The sequence below is a fragment of the Balaenoptera acutorostrata genome, chromosome 4 (assembly GCF_949987535.1).
Source record: "Balaenoptera acutorostrata chromosome 4, mBalAcu1.1, whole genome shotgun sequence".
Taxonomy (NCBI): domain Eukaryota; kingdom Metazoa; phylum Chordata; class Mammalia; order Artiodactyla; family Balaenopteridae; genus Balaenoptera; species Balaenoptera acutorostrata.
This window is the reverse complement of record NC_080067.1, coordinates 122,761,934-122,782,316: the sequence shown is the minus strand read 5'-3', so window position 1 is coordinate 122,782,316 and position 20,383 is coordinate 122,761,934.

The window sequence follows — 20,383 nt, the reverse complement described above, 5'->3', positions numbered from 1 at the left end:
TTTTTAATCAGGTGTCATGGTCTGGTGCAGAGGTGTCCTCACTTTTCCTGCCAAGAACTCCTAGGCATGTGATGAAAGGTGGTGAAGTGCTTTTGAGTTTTTGATCTCAGTTTGTCCTCCATGTAGGCTTTAAATGAATGGATTAAAAAATCATCAGACCTCAATCGTTTTTTTTTTCTTCTTCTTCCAATTATAAGCAGAAGGAATGATCTTCTGCAATCATCCTTTTGATTATGTCGCCCTCTTCAAATAACTTTAAAAGAACGATTAGTTTTCATTTTCATCAAAATACAATGTTCTGACTCTCTTCCTTTACCTGTCCTGTACTTGACTGTTCTGATTTTGCTTGGTACACCGCTCTCTCCTCCTTTCTGCAGCCAGACATAAACTATTTGCCATCCTGCTTCCCTTATTATTTCCCTCCTTGAAGGTTTGCTATTGTCCTCACCTAAAACATCACCCCAACCCCTTTCCATGAAACCAGGTCACTTATTTCTGTCCAAATTTGTTTCTGGACAAATATATTTGGACTGCATTCTGTCTTCTGTCGTGTGTGTACCTGTTACTGATACTTTTTTTTTTTTTAATTATTAGCACCTTTAATTATTGTTTATTTATTTATTTTTTTGGCTGTGTTGGGTCTTCGTTTCTGTGCGAGGGCTTCCTCTAGTTGCGGCGAGCGGGGGGCCACTCTTCATCGCGGTGCGCGGGCCTCTCACTATCATGGCCTCTCTTGTTGCGGAGCACAGGCTCCAGACGCACAGGCTCAGTAGTTGTGGCTCACGGGCCCAGGTGCCCGGCAGCATGTGGGATCTTCCCAGACCAGGGCTCGAACCCATGTCCCCTGCATTAGCAGGCAGACTCTCAACCACTGCGCTACCAGGGAAGCCCTGTTACTGATACTTTAAAAGAATTCACATGCATTTATGTTGTGCTCTTCTCCACCAAGAGTTTGTAAGTTTTTTAAGGACAGGAGCACTATATTCTTTTTTGTCATTATCGTCGTGCAAGGCTTACCACTGTCAGCCCCATTTACAACCAGTAAATACCATGATCCTTTGCTCTCCCCTCAAGTTTGGGTACACTGTGTCACTTTGTAATAAGATTGATCTTTTCCATTTTCTACTTCTTCAGGTTTCTATCTCAAGTCTTAACATGTTTCAAGTCTTAACAAAAGCACACTGTGGATGGATTCGAGTGATCCGGGCATGCTTTGGAAAAGCTAGAGAATGTAAAATAAGGAGCAAACTCAAAATTCTCTCATCTTGCATCCACCCAACAGACACCTGACTCTGTGTTTATGAACAATATGTTAGATTCTTACTTATTCACATACTCATCAGTGGCAGGTGTGTCTGTTATTTTATTTATAGTGTAAGTTTCCAGAAGTATCACTTTTCTATTGATCAATTTATATTGTCTAATTCGTAGTATGGTGTTATGTGTTCCCAGTCTCTCTTAATTACTTATTGATGATGATTAAACCACCAAACACGGTTTCTTTAACAAATATGACCAAAGCAAGAAGAAAACCAAAAACACATTGTAAATGATGGCATTTTCTACATAAGCCTCACTTAAGTCCTAGTCTTGTTACTTGCTGTGACAGCTAGATCTTCTGGGAAAAAAGCTCTGAGAACCGTGCATTAAGTACACATAGACCTTTAAATGTGAAGAATTTAAGCCCAAACATGTATTTGTGTTTATGTGCAATACCCACTTCTTTTCAGAATGTCTCAAACTGACCCCAAACAACCTTTTTTGTGGATGCCTGCCTTCAAGGACTCGTATTTGTCATTTAATTGCTCTGCTATCACTCTGTCTCTCAGGGTGTGAGCCTGACTCTGAGATCATCGTACTAATTTAAAATATTTGGAGACCAGCAAAAAGACAGACTTGAGAATGTATTGGCTAAGTCCTATTCCAGGAGGCTTCACATTTTCCCTTGTGCTGAAAATGTCAAATTTTGCCCTTCAACATTTCTCTAAACAACTTTCTCCACTCAAGTCTCAATAGCAAAAAAATAACCAATAATTGAGATAGTTAAGGGGGCATGATGAGAATAGTGCTCTGCAGTTTTCTTACAATTCTGGCTAGGAAAAAAAAAAATACAGTGCTGATGGGATCTCTGTGGCATGCATGTGAGTTAGAGCGTTGTAAGAGAGCCTTGGGAAGTGTGCATGGAGGTGTAAAGTGTGGATAAAATAATGAACAGGGATGGCAAATTGATCTGGGCTATTATTTGTATTTTTAATGTGAACGTCATGTAAGGCTGTCTCCCTCAGATTCAGGAGAAGCTTGTTAAAAATGGCCCACAGGCCTGCTGGGTCAGCCTCCTCTGGGGCCGGTATTCAGGGAATCCACCTTCTTAACAAGACATCTTAAGGAATTCTCATGTTCAGGAAAGCTTGAGGGCCACTGTATACACTAAAACAGTAAAGAAAACTATTCACCAAGTGCTGTGTGCTGTGCTGGATGTTGAAATAAAAGAGTAAATAAACCAAACACACTTCAAGAAATCCCAAAGACAAATAATAACACCAAAGAAAGTGAACACAGTTATGTGCTCCTATAGAGCAAGTTTATCCAAAACTCGAGGACTGAGTTTTTAAGTACGTTACTTTTAGCTACTTTAAATGGAAATGAATGTTCTTAGCAATTAATCTAAATAATTTATTTAAGATGTTCTTAAAATGTTCTAGCTGTTACAATCAGAAAGTTGTTTTTTTTTTTAATCTTATTGGGGACTTCCCTGGTGGTGCAGTGGTTAAGAATTCACCTGCCAATGCAGGGAACACGGTTTCAAGCCCTGGTCTGGGAAGATCCCACATGCCGCGGAGCAACTAAGCCCACGAACCACAACTACTGAGCCCGCGTGCTGCAACTACTGAAGCCCACGCGCCTAGAGCCCGTGCTCTGCAACAAGAGAAGCCACCGCAGTGAGAAGCCTGTGCACTGCAACGAAGAGTAGTCCCCGCTCGCTGCAACTAGAGAAAGCTCATGTAAAAATGAAGACCCAATTCAGTCAAAAAAAAAAAAAAATTTATTGTAATATAGTTGATTTACAGTGTTGTGTTACTTTCTTCTGTACAGCAAAGTGACTCAGTTATACATATATACATTCTTTTTCATATTCTTTTCTATTATGGTTTATCACAGGATATTGAATATAGTTCCCTGTGCTATACAGTAGGACCTTGTTGTTTATCCATTCTATATATAATTAAATCCCAAACTGTTGAAAAGTTATTTGTCTAAGCCAATCTAGGATGTGTTGGCAGAACTGGAGAGGCACTTCTTCGGGACCCCAGCTTCTCCTTTTTTTGTTGCTAGCATCCCCTTGATGTTTCTTCAAGGGTCCCCTGACCTCATGGTCCTTCCCCTGCTCTCCCATCAAAGCTGATCTAATGATATGGGTATAATGGAGAGTGCTAAGCTGGGAATCAAGAAAATGGGTTTGCACTGTGACTCTGATAATCAATAGCTTACTGGGCTCTAAGCAAGCTTCTTAACTGTTTGAGTTTCCTTATCAAAAAAAATAAATGGTAGGGTTTTTAGAGCTCTGATATTCTTTCTGGTCCTCTTTCTATGATTCACTGAGTTCTCCATGCATTGCACTTTAAGATGGGAACGGAAGTCTTCATTTGGCAGGAAGAGAGGTCGTGTGGGGAGGAGTCCTGGATGAGTTGCCCATGAATGTTGGAACGGGGATGTGAGCAGGGCCCCTTCGAGCCAGTGAGGAGTCAGGGCACCTGTTTGAGGGAGCCCAGCTCTGCCTGTGACTTGGTGCGTGAGATGTGAACACATCCTATCGCTTCTCGGTGATTGATTTTCCTCATGTCAGGGGTGGAGACCGTAATGATAACTGTTCTCACAGTGTCATTATTACCCAGGGGATGAGCAGACGTGTTTAAGGCACAGGGTGGGCATTCCATAACGTTTCTTTATTCACTAAGAAGGTGTGGTTTATTCACTGCCTCACTTTACCTTCTCAAGTTGGGCTATTTATTTAACAAGTACATTCAGGGATCATGATATTCCAAGAACTGATCTAAGAGATTCCCTTTAATAGTAACTCTTTTAATCCTTATAACAAGCCTGCAAGGAACTATTATTATCCTACTCTTCAGATAAGGCATCTAAGGCACATAAGCTGCCCGTGGTCACCCAGACAGTAAGCCAGGCAGGCCGTCTGGGTCCACAGTCTGTGCTCTCAATCTTTGTTCTACTAGCCTACATGAAAGATCAGAGAACAAGAAATGGGGGATGCGGGGAGTGGGCAAGACACCTATATTATTTATCGAAGACAGCATAAATTTGGTGTAGCCAAAAGATACCATAATAACTCAGCAAAACATCTAAAATTATGTGTCAACCTACAAAACGTCCAACTGTTGGGTCCTTCTTTTGAAGAGACATTAGTCTGGCATCGGGAATATTTATAAAGTTTTTAAAATCTTTATGGCAGTCCCTCACAGACAAACCAATGGGCGAGGACCTTCTGAATCTTGAAATAGGAGTTGCAACATTTCTTAAACATCCTCTTTCCCACATGTCTTTCTATCACACGTCTCATCGGAATAGTAACTCACGAGGAACGTTTCCCCTGATCTACTTAGAACTCCCAAAACTCTTTCCCCAGCTCAGCAGAAGCACATCCTACCGGCAGCTTCAGGATGCTAGCTGTATCTTCTCTCTCTTTGTTATTTAGATCATTATACATTGCCTTTTTTCTTCTTCTCTTTTTAAAAAGCCCTTTTACATGGGCTAAGAGAGTAAAAATTGAACATGTTGTGGGGATAAATCTCTTTACAGAAATAATCACTAAGGCTGGTTGCTTACCTGTTTTCTTTCACTCTGGTGCCTCAAATTTGACTGTGATAGTCAGTTAGGTTTTCTTTAAACAGGAGACTTTATAAAACAAGAAAATGACTAATTAAGAATAACAATGGATTGGAAATTACTGTACCTATAACTTAATATATAATAAAATTCAGCATAATTTTTTTACAATGAACTACTAATTTCCAATTTTGCCTTGTAATTAAATTTATTTAGTCAATTAGAAGTATGAAAAGAATTCTGCTCAGGGTTGATTTCAATGGTTACATTTTTCTACTGCTCAAATTCTGCCAAACTTCTTAGGTAACAGGAGATTCCGCCCTGGGATGTTACTTCCTCATTTCAAGTTCCTTTGGCTACAAGCAGACAATTCTCAGCCTCTGCTTATGTAATTGGTCAGAGTGTACTTTAAGTAAAAGTTCTATCCTTCATGTTTCTAAAGGGGTTCACTCCCAGCGACATGCTTGGCCAAACGCCTGCTGTTAATTACTTCTTGCCTGGGGGACCATTTCCCTTGATTGAAACATGACCCTGAAGCTCTCTGTCTCCCTTCAAGTTCTCCGACTTCTTGCTCAGCTGAATTTATGTTCTTTCACTCATTGAACTTTGACTGAACATCTACTCATGCTAGACACTGCTGGGCACTGAAGTTACCAGCATAACTAAAAGACAACCTCTGTGTTCTAGAGGCTCACCCTTTACAGAGGGAGAGCTGTATAAACGGACACCTACGATCTTATTTGATCAATGTCACGATAGAGATTTGCCTAGGTACCATGGCAACCTAAAAGAAAGGTATCAGTTGTATAGTAGTCAAGTGGGGGCAGAGAAGATTTCACAGGAAAAGTGACCTGTAAGTCAAGTTTTAAAAAAGAAGTTGAAGTTAGGTAATGAATGATGTTGGAGAGGCCAGGGTACTCTGGAAGGAGAAGCGGCGTGCGCAAAGACATGGAAAAGTTAGAGAGCTGGTGCATTCAGGAAACCAAAAGAAGTTGATGTGGCTGGGCATAAAGCGTGCAGGGCAGCTGGGGACACTGGGATTGCAGAGGCCATCATGGCTGGTCATGAACGGTCTTCCATTCTATGCTAAGGTTTTTTGCTTCGTCCTGAAGGTATTCATTACTATTCCTCACTACACAGAGACCACAGAGAGTTAGTTTTCTAGCAACAAAATTTATTCCAAAATGAATATGATAAAATTGACTCAAAGGATGCCATGAGACACATATGGTGATGGACTTAGTGGTTTTTGGTTTTCTAAGGCAACAAAATCCATCATTTCTTCATTTCGAGTTTAAAATCATATATAGCTTTGTTTTTTTAAAAGTGTTAATAATCAGGAGCTAAATTATATAATAAATAAGCACGTGTAATATGAGAAAATAACTAAATTCAAAGTTGCTGCTAATTTGCAGCTTGGTCTCGATGCCCAACTCTGAGCTTCCTGTTAACTACCTTCAACTGGAAAAAACAATGAGTCACCATACCTTTCATTGGCCAGTAGAAGTTGGGACAACCAAGATGTTTCCTGGTCCTAAACCCTGAGAACAATATTTTATTGACAAAGCCTTTTCTGCCCTTCCCTCCTCCCTCTCTCCCTCCCTTCCTTCCTTCCTTCCTTCTTCCCTCCCTCCCTCCCTCCCTTCCTTCCTTCCTTCCTTCCTTCCTTCCCTCCTCCCTCCCTCCCTCCCTCCCTCTCTTTCTCTCTTTCTTTCAATTTGGCACTCTCTGATAGCGTAAGCACTCTGTGCAAGAAGAAGGTGAGGCAGGGTGACACAGGAGGTAAGGGAAGAAGATGTGCTATAAAGAAAGCCAAAGACCTTTGTAAGCCTTCTGTAGCAGGTGCTGTCAGAGCCTCACCCACATCCCTTGTACTTAAACCAGTTCACTGTGCTCCAGTGAAAACTTCATGCTGGGACTGAGGCTTGGTTGGATCTATAGAAGGTCATTCTGCTCACTCATAGCAGGCTAGAAGTGCCAAGGGAAGTGAGACCCCCTCCCAGGAGCAGACCGACTGGAGTTGATGTGCAGACACCTCAACAAACCTCACCCTCCAGTGGGTTAACTCTGAGACATGAGTTTTGCAGCATTTCCCCGAATATTCCAGCAGGATTAAGCTCCAGTCACCCTGCCTTCCTGTCTCTGCATGAGTTCCCCACTCCCTTACTGGTATTTCTTGGACGTTCAAATAAACTATCATCGTGTGAACCCTTATGTCATGCTCTGCTGCTGGGGAAATTTAAGCTAAGGCAACATGATAAGAAAGGGTAGGAGGGAGTTCAAAGGTTTTAGACAAAACTAATTGTGAGAGGTCACATTGACAGCAAGAGGATAGATGAGGTGGAATTGCAAGAGGGTGGAGGCAACAAGTCTCATGAGGAGAAAATTGCTAAGTCTAAGGATAGATCATAAAGACAGAACTAGGGCACTAGGGGGTGGAGGGTGGAGGCAGATGTGGAAGCAGTGGGCAGATGTCATGGCAGTAGATGGGAAGGAAGAATCAAGGCTTCGGGGAAGACTGAGAGGGAATGGTCAAAGGAATAGCAAAAGGCCAGCAGAAGGGGTTATCCATTCTAGGAGGCAAGAAGCAACCAACTGTGCCAGGAGCTACAGAGAGATGATATTGCCATGGCTCCACTGGATTGGGAATTTGAATCATTAGTGATCTCCCACAAATCACTTTCCATGGGATGATGGGGACAGAATTCTGACTGCAGCAGATTAAAGAACAAATGAGCTGACCAAGTGATTATAAACCAATCTTTGGAAGAACTTGGCTATGAAAGGAAGGAGAAAGAGAGTGATGGTTAATGGAAAGAGGTTTAAGGTCAGAGAGCGTGGTTTTTTTGTTTGTTTGTTTTTTTAACATCTTTATTGGAGTATAATTGCTTTATAATGATGTGTTAGTTTCTGCTTTATAACAAAGTGAATCAGCTATACATATACATATATCCCCATATCTCCTCCCTCTTGCGTCTGCCTCCCACCCTCCCTATCCCACCCCTCTAGGTGGTCACAAAGCACCGAGCTGTTAAAGGCAGGGATGGCTTGAGCTGATGTGTGGACTGCAGTGATAGAACAAGCACAGGTGAAAAGGCAGAAAATATGTCAGTTAGTAGTATAAGGTCTTCGTTCTGGAAGAGATGGTGGGGAGGGGATGAAATCATGCACATAGAAGGAACTTAACCTCACATTGCCAAGTTAAAGAGAAATAGTTTACATGCCACACATGAGGAGATGAAGGAAGTCAGGAAACTGGTCTAAGAGGGATGTCAGTTATGAAATCTCCTCTTTTGATTGTTTTGATAAGGATTCCTGAAAACTCATGTTCATGAAGAGAGTCAAGAGTGCTTGTTGCAATTGCAACCCTGTGTCTTCAGCTGTGTACTGCAGAAACAGAAGGTGAATATAACTAAGGATTGGGAGTGGGGAAAGAAAGGGGCCAATTTGGCAAATGGGACTGTAAAGTTTATGGTGCTAATGATTTTCAAACATTTTTGGAAGCAATGGAAAGAAGAATGAAAAGAAAATGAGTTTATTTTCTAAAATGCACTTTTTTGTTTTGCAGTTTTCCCTTGCTAAAGTCATCTAAATTTCTGTATTTTGAAAATATAAAGACTGCACCATGTGTGTAAGTTAGTACTACTCATCACCCCAGCAGTAAACAAGTAGATGAACTCTCTAGGTTTTAACAGAGCAGGTTGTTACTTCTTTACATCAACTTACTAACTTCTCTAAATTCTACCTAAGATGTATACAATGAGCACTTTTAACATCTACCCCTTCCCCAAAAAGGAGCTCTCAATATTAATCCTAAATATAGCTCTGCATGACCTCTGTCTGCTCTTAGCAGGTTTTAGTTTGTCAGATCTTATATTTGGTGTCTAATTTCCTAAAGTCCAAGAGACAGCTGTCTGGGGCCCTTAGAGCTAAGACGATGAACATGCAGATATCAAGGAAATGGCTTTCTTACAGAAACAGCTCCATTTAGATCTGAGCATTTCCTCATTCTTGCCTGACTGTAGAGTCTCATAAACTGCTATTAGTGCTAAATTCAGTCATATCCTTTCTTGCTGATGGGGGTGGTTAGGTTTAACTTCTTTAGCCTGCTTTAATTTAAAACAGGCCAGATCTAATTAATCTCCAGATTCCAGTAGTTTGACATTTTAACTGTGTATCCTCTAGAAAAACAATTTATACAAATATTTGCATATCAAACCAATGGAAAGTATTAAAAATCTTTTTTTTTAGCATTCAAAGAAGATTTGGTTTTATTTCTAGGCAGTAACACTTCCGATTTTAGCCATTGTTTCCTCATCAGTCTGAGAAAAGAAAGCGTTTTGTCTTCTCTTGAAGTTGGGGTTTCTAGAAGAGGATGTCACTTTTCTGCATATTGAAACAGGAAGTACCCTTGACTGGTTGACTGACTTCTTTCTCTTAGCATCTGCTTGGCTAAAGTTTAGGCTTCCTAAACTTGGTTGAACCTTGATGGTCCAAGTGAAATAGAAGATAAAGCAATTAACCACTTAAATTATGTTAAAAGTCAATCCAAGTAATTCTAACACCTGGCACTTTCACATCCTGAACTATTGATGAAGACAAATCTACAAAGCAGAATATTGGTGATGAGCCAGTACTGAGCTGGGTCATTTAGGACATGAACTAGACAGTTCAATTTCTAACATAGAGTATTTGGAATCCCTCTGGATGACTTATATTAGTGTTGTCAAATGGCTAAGCTGATAATTTTCAATCATGTCCAACTTGAAATACTGTAATGTAGTTTGATTTTATGACATCCTCTTTCACTTTTATGTTCTACATAGCAGTTTTGCACTTCAGTTAAGTGACTTTACACTTAACCAAACAACTGCATGCCACTTTGTTTATAGATTATTTTTTCTTCAAGTTAACTAAAAATCCTCTGATTTGCCCTAAAGGCAGTTTTGGAAGTCATTGTACTAGAAATAAAGAACAGTAAGGAATCCCAGGGAGCATCTGGTCCTAACCCTTAGAGATAGGGAATCTGAGGCCAAGAGAGGCAAAGTGAACTGCCTAAACTCAAACAGCTTGTTCCTGGTTGTGGTAGACCAACTACAACATGGTTGTAATTGTTCTTGCCGCTTGTGTCTACATCCATTGCCATATGACTTTGCAGCTCCTTCTGTTAAAAGGAGGAACCTACTTCCCCACACCTTGAATCTGGGCTTGCACTGCAACCTCCTTTGGCTGACAGAATACAGGAGAAATAAGGGTGTCAGTTCTGCAGCAATAGATAACTAATATATAATTTTTTTATTTTACTTCTTTTTTTTTAAGCTCCCAGAGTATTCTAGAAAATCAGCTGTACTCAGATTTTTTTTTTCTCAACTTCTGCTTCCAACTACTTGGCAAATTTTCGAATATTTGATTTCTTTGCTTGTATATTGTGCCATTTCTTTTACATCTTCTGCCTCATGAAGCTTTCTAAATGTGTTCTTTTCTGGTTTTGAGTTTTTAGGGACATCTTCGGCTGAAGTGGAATTTTTGATGGTGCTATTGGGCATTACTTTGTGGCACAAACTTTTAATCCACTTAACAGCTTCCAGCACATTAATTTTTTTGGCAGGCAGGTGATGTTGTCAGCTATGTCCATACTAGCAGGCAAATTGCAGCAAGTGAGTAACTCTTGGAATGAATAAAAAAAAAAAAATCTTTAACTAAGGGGGAGGTCAACTTGCTGTGTTTGATAAATTTTAGTTCTTTGTCACCTGAAGTCATGTATATTAGCATAAGGCTTGAATGGAATCATGTAATCTGAAAGCCTCTATTTATTTTGGATGATTTACCTACTTGGGGGGGCAGGGAAAGGAAGCATGACATAATAAAATTAGCATTGAACTTGGTGATTGGAAATGTGAGTTTCAATTCTAGATCATCCACCTATTAGGTGTGTCACTTGAGAAGTCACTTAACTGCTTTTAATTCAATTTCTTTCATTTTAAATTTCCAATTTACTTAGGGTTTTTTGTTCGTGTTTTTGAGAATAAGGTGAAGTACGTAAAGCATTTCGTAAGCAGCAAACTCTGATTTCTACTGCTCTTCTGAGCTCTACACACTTTCAGTTGCTTATTGGGCATTCTTTCCTGGATGTTCCACATCTAAAATCCATCTCCACATGCACTACTCAAGCTTTCATTTTCTCTTGACTTCCCTAATTCTATTCATTGACACTAACATTTTGTCAATTACCTAGGTTTCAAATCTCAAAATAAGTTTTTTATGTCTCTCTCCCATTTATTTCTTATAAGGCATTCACATATGTGTTAATTTATACAACCAGCAAATGCTTATTAATCACCTGCTCTTTTCTATTGCTGCATACCTTCCTTTCAGCCCCATCTCTATGTTTCACACTAGTCTTTGCTCCATGTAATCTCTCTATTTCAAACTCTGCTCCTCTGGATTTGGCATCCATCTTGGATCCCTCAGCCTAGACCTTGACCAGATTTTATCATTCTCTCTTAGTCTTCTCACCCGTCCCAGTGTCTCTTGTCTCTGGCAATAAGAATATCCTATTTCTAGTCTGTGCCCTTTAGGACCTCCCTCCTCACCCCCAATAGCCAGCAGTGCCACTAATCCAATTTGTTCCCATCCCCGTCTCCTTGACAGAAGAAGAGAATCAGACCCTCTGACACTGAGGGTATTACCTAATTGTAATAAACCTTTCCTCATTTATGAAATAAGAGGGATACTGGCTACAGACTACCTCACTAGGTCATTGTGAAATGAGCTACACAAATGACTGGCACAGAAGAAGCACTCACAACCTACGAGTTCTTCCCAAAGACCTGGATGTGATTATACAATGCTAAATGCCATACTCCCCATCCTGCTGACAATTCAAAACAAAAGCATCTTAGAATCTAATTAAGGAGACGAGAACGACATGTTTAATACAATTTGTGTATATGGATAGAGTATGAAATGCAGTGCAGGTGAGTGAGTACTAAGTATGAAGTAAGTTTACTCAAGGAAGACAAGCAGGTAGTGGCTTGTAAAGAAACTAAGAGATATGAATTTGTGAAAAGAGAGCAAGAGAATATTTTAGGTGTGAAAAATTACATAGGAAAATCCTCAAGAGCAAAACAAAGTGTGACATTGGGACACTGGCCTGATGAAATGGAGACGATGGTTTTTAGGTTAAAGATTGCGGCACCAGTTACTGCAGACTTCAATTCTTTAAGACTTCAACTTAAAGAATTTGTAAATCTTTTGATAATGTATTAAACGTTATCTCTAAACCCACTTCAAATGCATTGTCTTAAATGTGAAATAATATTTGTGGAAGGAAAAATTTGGCTACATTGAAGCAACCATCCTTCCAAGGGAGGTTTCCTGTGTTTTATTTATGAACATTAATTCCCTTCCCTTTTTATGTGAATGGGGCTAGAAAATCCAATATGCAAGTGTCTTTGGGTTTGTCTAATTCAGATCCTGCATATTTTACAAATGAGGAACGGAGAGAGGGAGGTTAAATGTCTTTCACAAGGTCGTAGCTAGACAGTGGCCAAGATGAAACTTAAACTTCTCTCCAGGTTTTCAATCTCATGCCTTAAAAAATATACTGAAGGACCTAGGATAGCCAAGATGATATTAAAGACAAAGAGCAAAGCTGGAGTACATCCACGACCAGATAGCAAGACTTGCTCTAAAGCTATAGTAATTAAGAAAGTATATAATTGGCACAAAGATTGACCAGTGGAATATGATAGAGATTCCAAAAACATGTCTATTGATACTTGGAAACAGTGCCTTGATTTGATAAGGATGCCAGTTCACCTCAACAGAAAATCGATGGTCTTCTCAAAAAATAGCATTGGGTCAACTGGATGTATCAGTGAAAAACAGACAAACAAAAAGAACCTAGAATCCTACCTCGAATTCACCAAACAGAGAAATTAATTTGAAATGGATCACAGACATTACATATGAAAGCTAAATCCATCAAGCTTCTTGAATAAAACATGGAGAATATCCTCATGACTTTGAAATAGGCAACGATTTCTTAACTAAGACCCAAAAGCCACTAACAAAAAGGAAATATTAATAAATAATTAAATTTAATTGTTTAATTAATACATAATTTAAAAATGCTCTTTAAATGACAGCAGATGAAAATCAAGCTACAGGCTTGGAAAAGATTGATGTAATACACATCTGTGTGTGTGTGTGTGTATTTGTCAGTGTTCATCAACAGAATATAAAGAACTCTTACAAATAAATAAATAACTCTGACAAAGAAATAACTTAAAAATAAATAACTCTTACAAAGAAAAAAAACCCAGACAACTCAATTAAGAATGGGTGAAAGATTTTTTTTTTTTTTTTAAATAGAATTTACTCTTTTTTTTTTTTTTTTAATTTTTTATTTTATTTATTTATTTATTTATTTATTTTTGGCTGTGCTGGGTCTTCGGTTCGTGCGAGGGCTTTCTCTAGTTGCGGCAAGTGGGGGCCACTCTTCATCGCGGTGCGGGGACCGCTCTTCATCGCGGTGCGCGGGCCTTTCACTATCGCGGCCCCTCCCGTTGCGGGGCACAGGCTCCAGACGTGCAGGCTCAGCAGCTGTGGCTCACGGGCCCAGCTGCTCCGTGGCATGTGGGATCTTCCCAGACCAGGGCTCGAACCCGTGTCTCCTGCATTAGCAGGCAGATTCTCAACCACTGCGCCACCAGGGAAGCCCTGGGTGAAAGATTTGAACAAACATTTCTTAGAGTCGAAAAGGCTAAGAAACATGAAAAGGAGTTCAACATTGTTAAAACCACAATTAAAACACACATGCCAGAACAGCTAAAATTAAGAAGGTAAATTATAGCTCAATTTTTTAAAAATTGGCAATGGTGTTATTTCCTGAAACAAATAGTTTACCATTAGAAATCTTGGAGGAAAAGTTGCCTCATTTCCTTTAGGCTAATAAGTACTCTTGTCATCCCAGCACCATAGCTCCCAATCCTTGTGTCATCACGGCTCACACAGACCATGCTGATATTTACGGCACCTGGTACGTTACACAGCCGGAAGGGACAGGTCTGGGATCTCTAGTTCCTCGAGCCCCTGCCTGGTGGCCTGGATGCATATCGGTATTTTGGTTTGGCCAACTCTGTGAAAATACACACTGTTTTCGCATCATTAAACAAAGCATTGGCATAAGGCAGATACAGTCTGAGGCTGTTCCGGACAATGGTACCTAAAGGCTACATAAGCAAAAAGAGAAATTCAACAAGTAGACACTGATGGCTCTTTTGTGGCACATATTTTCCTTGATACTAAATTTACACTGTACCAAAAGCAAAGAGATTAACAGTAGACAACCATGTGTACTTCCTAGTGTCATGAAATCTTATCAAGGAAAAGCATTTCAATTCAGTTGAGAAAAAGGTTGTATTCCAGAGTCATCAGCATCATGCAGCTCACACGGAGTGCTCTCTGGGGCTAGTGAGCAGGCCTTCTCTTGAAATTTATTGGATAGAAGATACTAGTTACATTTGCTATTGCCTATCTATATCTTTTATACTAAATTAAAATGTTAAAGGTCTATTAATGGAAAAAAATGACAATTTTATTTGTAGTCATACTGCTTCCTTTTAAGTTAAATACATTTTTTCCATTCAGTTTAGTGTTGTCAGATATTTTAAAACTCTAATTTATTCCAGTTTGCTCACAAAGTTTAAAGCCATCTTCCATTCATTGCAGTTTTCTACAGGAGTTTGGAAGAAGATGCAAGAACCTTGAGACCTTGAGATTATTCAATTCTATGCCATATGCTTTACAGATGAAATTGAGGCACAGAGATACCACTTATGGATCATTCTTTAAGAAACATTTTTCTTCTCTACCATATCTGTAAATCACTACTTTCTAAAATGAATCTCTTAAACTTCCCCAAATCTTATTCTTTATCAAATTCTAGTTTGGTTGCAAGAAACATTGACAATCTTTACCAGATAAAGCTAGAAATCTCAGCATTTCAAAACCAACACATTTCTGGAAACATGTATCTAACAAATATGGCTCTCCCTAGCTGTTCTTCAAAATCTGTCCGTGAAAAGTTAATATTTATTGATTGTTTTAAGAATGTACTTTCTCTCTCTCCTCTCCCCTCTTCTCCCGCCCTCTCCCTCTTCTCTCCCTTTCTCTCTCCCTCTCTTTTCCTTTGATACTAGATGATTTAAAAATGGGAAAACAATGTTATCTTGGTTAACCAGCTAATAGATATGATGGTAATACTGCCTATGCATTATTTCCAAAATGTTGTGTATTTTATGTTCTACTATTTTAATTAGCTTCTTCAAAATTCATGACTTTACATCTGTCCTTTGTTTATGAAATTTTAGAAATGGACCGGAAACAATAAATGATTATTTATTGAGTTAAGACATTCCTTTGCAATGAAAAAGATGGTGTGATTTGTAATTATTTCAATTTAATTTAAGGAAGTGTCACCTGGGGATATGGTGGAGTCTCGGAATTGTCTGTACTATAATTTCATGCAGCAGTCCACAAATTTGAATATAAACATTAGATTTACCTCTATCTAACTTGAAAGGCATTTCCTCTCCCTCACTCTAACTTCACCATTTTCCCTGCTCTGAAATATCCATCATGAGTATCAGGAACTAGAGGGATTCTAGATATCCTCCAGACCAGAGTTTTTCAACTGGTGTGTACCTGCTGATACACTGTGAATGGTTATAGATGTGTTGAGATAGCATCTCCTTGGAACTTGAAGTGGCCGGTGGGGCCTTGAAGAAACTTCTGTTTTTTGTGTGTGCTTTTATGTAAAAAAATGTTGAGAAAGACTTAGTCTATCTCTTTTGTTTCATTGATAAAGAAGCTGAAAAACCCTTTGAGTTTGGGAGGCTTTGTCATGAAGTCCCTTAGTTCTAGGTATAGAATCCAGATCTTGTGGCTTCTACTCTGATGTACTCTGGCCATGACACACATTTCCTTCCTTCTCTTTGAGTGAGACAGTGAAATTTAGTGGCTGCTCATGTTACACACTTTAATTGGAAGACGTGACCAAACTAATTCATGCTAGCAGTCTGCTGAATTCTTCCTGGAATTCACTTTATACACTTTGGTATCAATTTATATAAACAGATTTTAAGACAGATTCTATCATCACTTTTTTTATAGAAGTGGGAAATTGGCATTCAGAGAAGTTAAGTGACTTGTCAAGGATTTCATAGTAAGTTACAGAATTAAAATGCAGGTCTGTCTGGTTCCAAAGCTTAAGATCTTTGCACACTACCATAATAACTACCTGTTGGAATGAAAAGTAACTGTCATCTTACAGCGTATAGAAATTATGTCTGCAGAGGATATAGATAAAAGACAGTTAATTTTCAGCACCTGAGAAAAGAAGGATGTGAGGGGAGGCAATAGGGGCATTTGCTGTGCCCACCAGGACCTCTTCTGCCCTTTGAATTAGCCATGACTTTTGGGGAGTGGGTGCCTGGTATGACATGAAACACCCCAGAGACCTTTTGCAGAAAGAATCTTAGGATATTTTATTGTTTTTATTGCTCCTACCAGATATAAGTATTAGGAAAATTTCAAGTTGAAGAAAAAGTACAGAGAGAAAATTTTTACAAAGATTTAAAAAGTTAGATACTACAGTTTTATCTTTGGATTCTCCCAATAGCCACCTCCTCCCAAGTGGCAGGAGTCCCTGAAACAGAAGGATTATAAGGAGGGATCTCTGACTCTAAATTGTACCACAAATAGGTAGTTTGAAGAAACAAGTTCTCTAATCATTATATGTGGGAAATAACTGATGTCTTAAAACAAGCAAATGATCTTGCTGTGATTTATGTCAAAGAGTATTCTTCCTGTATTTTCCTCTAAGAGTTTTATAGTGTCCGGTCTTACATTTAGGTCTGAAACTAACACAACATTGTAAAGCAACTATACCACAATTTTTAAAAATTGGGGAAAAAAAAACAAGCAAATGAGAATCAGAGAGAAAAAATTAACAGCAAAATACCATGGCACGTGGATTTGGCCTTTTAGAAGCTATTGAAAGATTTCAGGCTTTCCTTGGATGGATGGCTGACTCTTGATCTGAGGAAGAAAATGAGCCCAGAACTTCCTGTTGTGCTGGAATTCAGGAAACTCTGAGAATGTGAGGTTGTTCTTTGCTAGAATACAATTACTGAAAGTCTGTCAATGGCCAAAGATAGGACATAATTGGGCATCAAGAATATGGGAGATTAGCTGAAGCATATTGTATATATAAAAGTCTATAAGCTCATAATGTCATGAGAAAGAGAGAGAGGAAGAAGAAGGAGGTGGAGGAGGGAGAGAAAAATAATAAATTCATTGGGTACCATTGAAAAAAATAACTGGAGCACTAATTCCTTACTCTGAAATTGTCATGTGTCCTGCTTTTTCCTCTATGTGCTATGTTTTAGGTAAATCATAGCACTAGGTGATGAAAGACATTTCTACTTTACAAAATTTTCCAGTGAATTAATGTGGGATGACTTTTACAATTCATAAGATCATTTTGTAGCTCCTAATGAAATAATTTATTTAAGTTTGGCTAATCGATAGAAACTTAGTATCAGCAAAAGGGGGAAATAGTGAGTGCCTCCTGACATGATACAATGTACAGCACCCAGAACCACCTATGAAATGTTCTTGCAAAAAGTTGATTCAGATTCTAACCAATTTCCATTGGTAGGAAAGAGCTGATTTTCATTTAGAGGAGATACTAGAGACAGAAGAACAAGTTAAATGATGCACAAAGAAGCAAAAAGAAAATTCTGAATGTGATACATTTTACAACACCTAATTTCTGCGAATGTTAGTGGCGAAGAAGAGAAAGAGAGAGAGAGTGGGGGTGGGGAGAGAAGCAAGGAGTTCTAGATTAAAGAGACTTGAGAGACATGATAACCAAATGTGACATGTGGTCCTTGTTTGATCTTGATTCAAATGGAGCAAATGAAAAATTACTTTAAAAAAAAAAAAAGATCATTGGGGAATTTAACTCTGGAAAGTGCTTTGGCTATTTTGTCGTATAACAAACCACCCCAGGATTTAGTGGCTTAAAAAAACAATAATTTCTTTTCTCACAATCTTGTAACTCGGGCAGGCCTCTTGGGGGACAGCTCTCTGCTCCATTTGGCGTAGCTAGGGTGGCTCGCCGGGGACTTGGGGATTTACTCCCAAGATGGTCTCACCTACAGCGCTAGCGCACTGGGGCTGGCTGCGAACTTGGAGAGCAGCTGGGGCCGTCACAGGAGCCTTCAGTGTTCCTTCATGTAGGTCTCTTTATGTGCTGCTTGACCTTTCTCACAACGGGACGGGTGAGTTCAAAGAAGAAAGAAGTGGAAGTTGGCAGTCTTCTTAAAGACTAGACTTAGATCTGGCACAGTGATAGGACTGCCACATTCTAGAGATGTTTATCAGTGCAGTCACAGCCTCAGCCTCGTCCAGGGGATTGGAGAAATAGACCCCCACTCTCTGCGGGGAGTGTGACATAAGGAGGTTGTCTGAAGTTATCAAGGAATAATGTTTAAGTGTAGCAAGGGCACTCTGATTATCTAAGAAAATGTCAAAAAATTTTTAGCGATACAAAGTGAAGGTATGTAGGAGTGAAATGACCTTATGTTTGGGGTTTAAAATATTTTAGCAGGAAAGAAAAATGATAAGGATAAAACAAAATATCTTGATATTCTTTTTTCATATAGGTGATGGAAATACAAAGGTATTATTTATTTATTTATTTTTATTTTTTAACATCTTTATTGGAGTATAATTGCTTTACAATGGTGTGTTAGTTTCTGCTTTATAACAAAGTGAATCAGCTACACATATACAGATATCCCCATATCTCTTCCCTCTTGCGTCTCCCTCCCACCCTCCCTATCCCACCCCTCTAGGTGGTCACAAAGCACCGAGCTGATCTCCCTGTGCTATGCGGCTGCTTCCCACCAGCTATCTATTTTACATTTGGTAGTGTATATATGTCAAAGGTATTATTGAACTCTACTTTTGAGTATGTGTGAAAATTTCGTAATCAATTTTTTTTAAATATTGGGATTTGAAGTAATGTTATAGCTCCTAAAAGAGACCCTAAGGAAGAGATTCAAAGTTTTAGTTTCATCTGGTTTTGATTAAATTTACATATTACATCTTCTCAAAATATACCTTAAATAATACTCCCCACAGGTACTAACTTTGAGAAAGTATGCAGAAAGAACGAACCTTACAGGGGTGCTTAGGCTGTTGGGAGGAATCATAGAAAGGCAGCTAAACACAGAAGTCTGCTTGACATCAGTGCCTATGATGTCTGATTCTTTCATGCAAGAGTGTGAGGACTTAATGCTTTGAGCTTCTGCATCGATATTCAGACCCTGAAGGGAAGGGAAAGGGAACTGCAGCCAGTGACCATCACTCTGACCTCACTGACCCTCTGCATCAATGCCAACAATTGTCAATCTGCAGACCAATTCTTATATGAGAAGAACAGCTCTAAGTCATGAGCAAGCACTCAGTCAGGTAGTCTGTTACATGAAATTCAAAGCATTCGTAGCTAATAACATTCCAAAGCAGAAGTTTCCAATGCAACTCTCCACATATTCCTAATTAAAGGATAAGGGACTACTGTAGATGCGCTTTCTGGGAGTACTAGAAATAAATGTGACTTAAAGGAAAAATAAGTCTGGGACCAGCTGAAGAATAAGCATGTTTGCAAGCTGTAAATTTAACTTTGCAGCAATTCTACCTTAGCATTTATAGTCAGAAGAATGAAAAGCAGGGACACACATAGAGTTATGTACACGCATGTTCATAGCAGCATTATTCACAATAGCCAAAAGGTAAAAGCAACCTAACCGTCCATCAACAAATGAATAGGTAAACGAAATGTAGTACACATATACAATGACTATTATTTAGCCTTAAAAAAGAAAGAAATTCTGACACACGCTACAACATGAGTGAGCCTTGAAGACATTATGCTGGGTGAAAGAAGCCGATTAACAAAAGACAAATACTGCATGATTCCACTTAAATGAGGTACCTAGAATAGTGAAATTCTTAGAAAGTAGAATGGTGGTAGGGGCTAGGGGGAGGGAGGAATTGGGAGTTAGTGTTTAATAGGTATAGAGTTTCAGTTTTATAAGACAGACAAATTCTGGAGATGGATGGTGATAATATCTGCTCAGCAATGTGAATATACTTAATGCTACAAAACTGTACATTTAAAAATGGTTAGAATGGAAAATTTTAAGCTATGTATATTTTACCACCATAAAAAGTGCTTATCTCAGTATCTTTCTATATAAGAGATCCAACATTATTTTAATTAATGGAAGAGATAAAAGGCATGGGAAGTGGAGAGGCACATGGTACCAGAGCCTCAAATTAACCCTTTGAAGGGAATGTGTTACTTTTATATTGGAGGATGACATTTTCTTCAGGGTGTGTTTCATATCTTCAGTTTAGTTAGGTAGGCCTATGATTCTTTTCACTGCATTTTTCCTCCAGATTT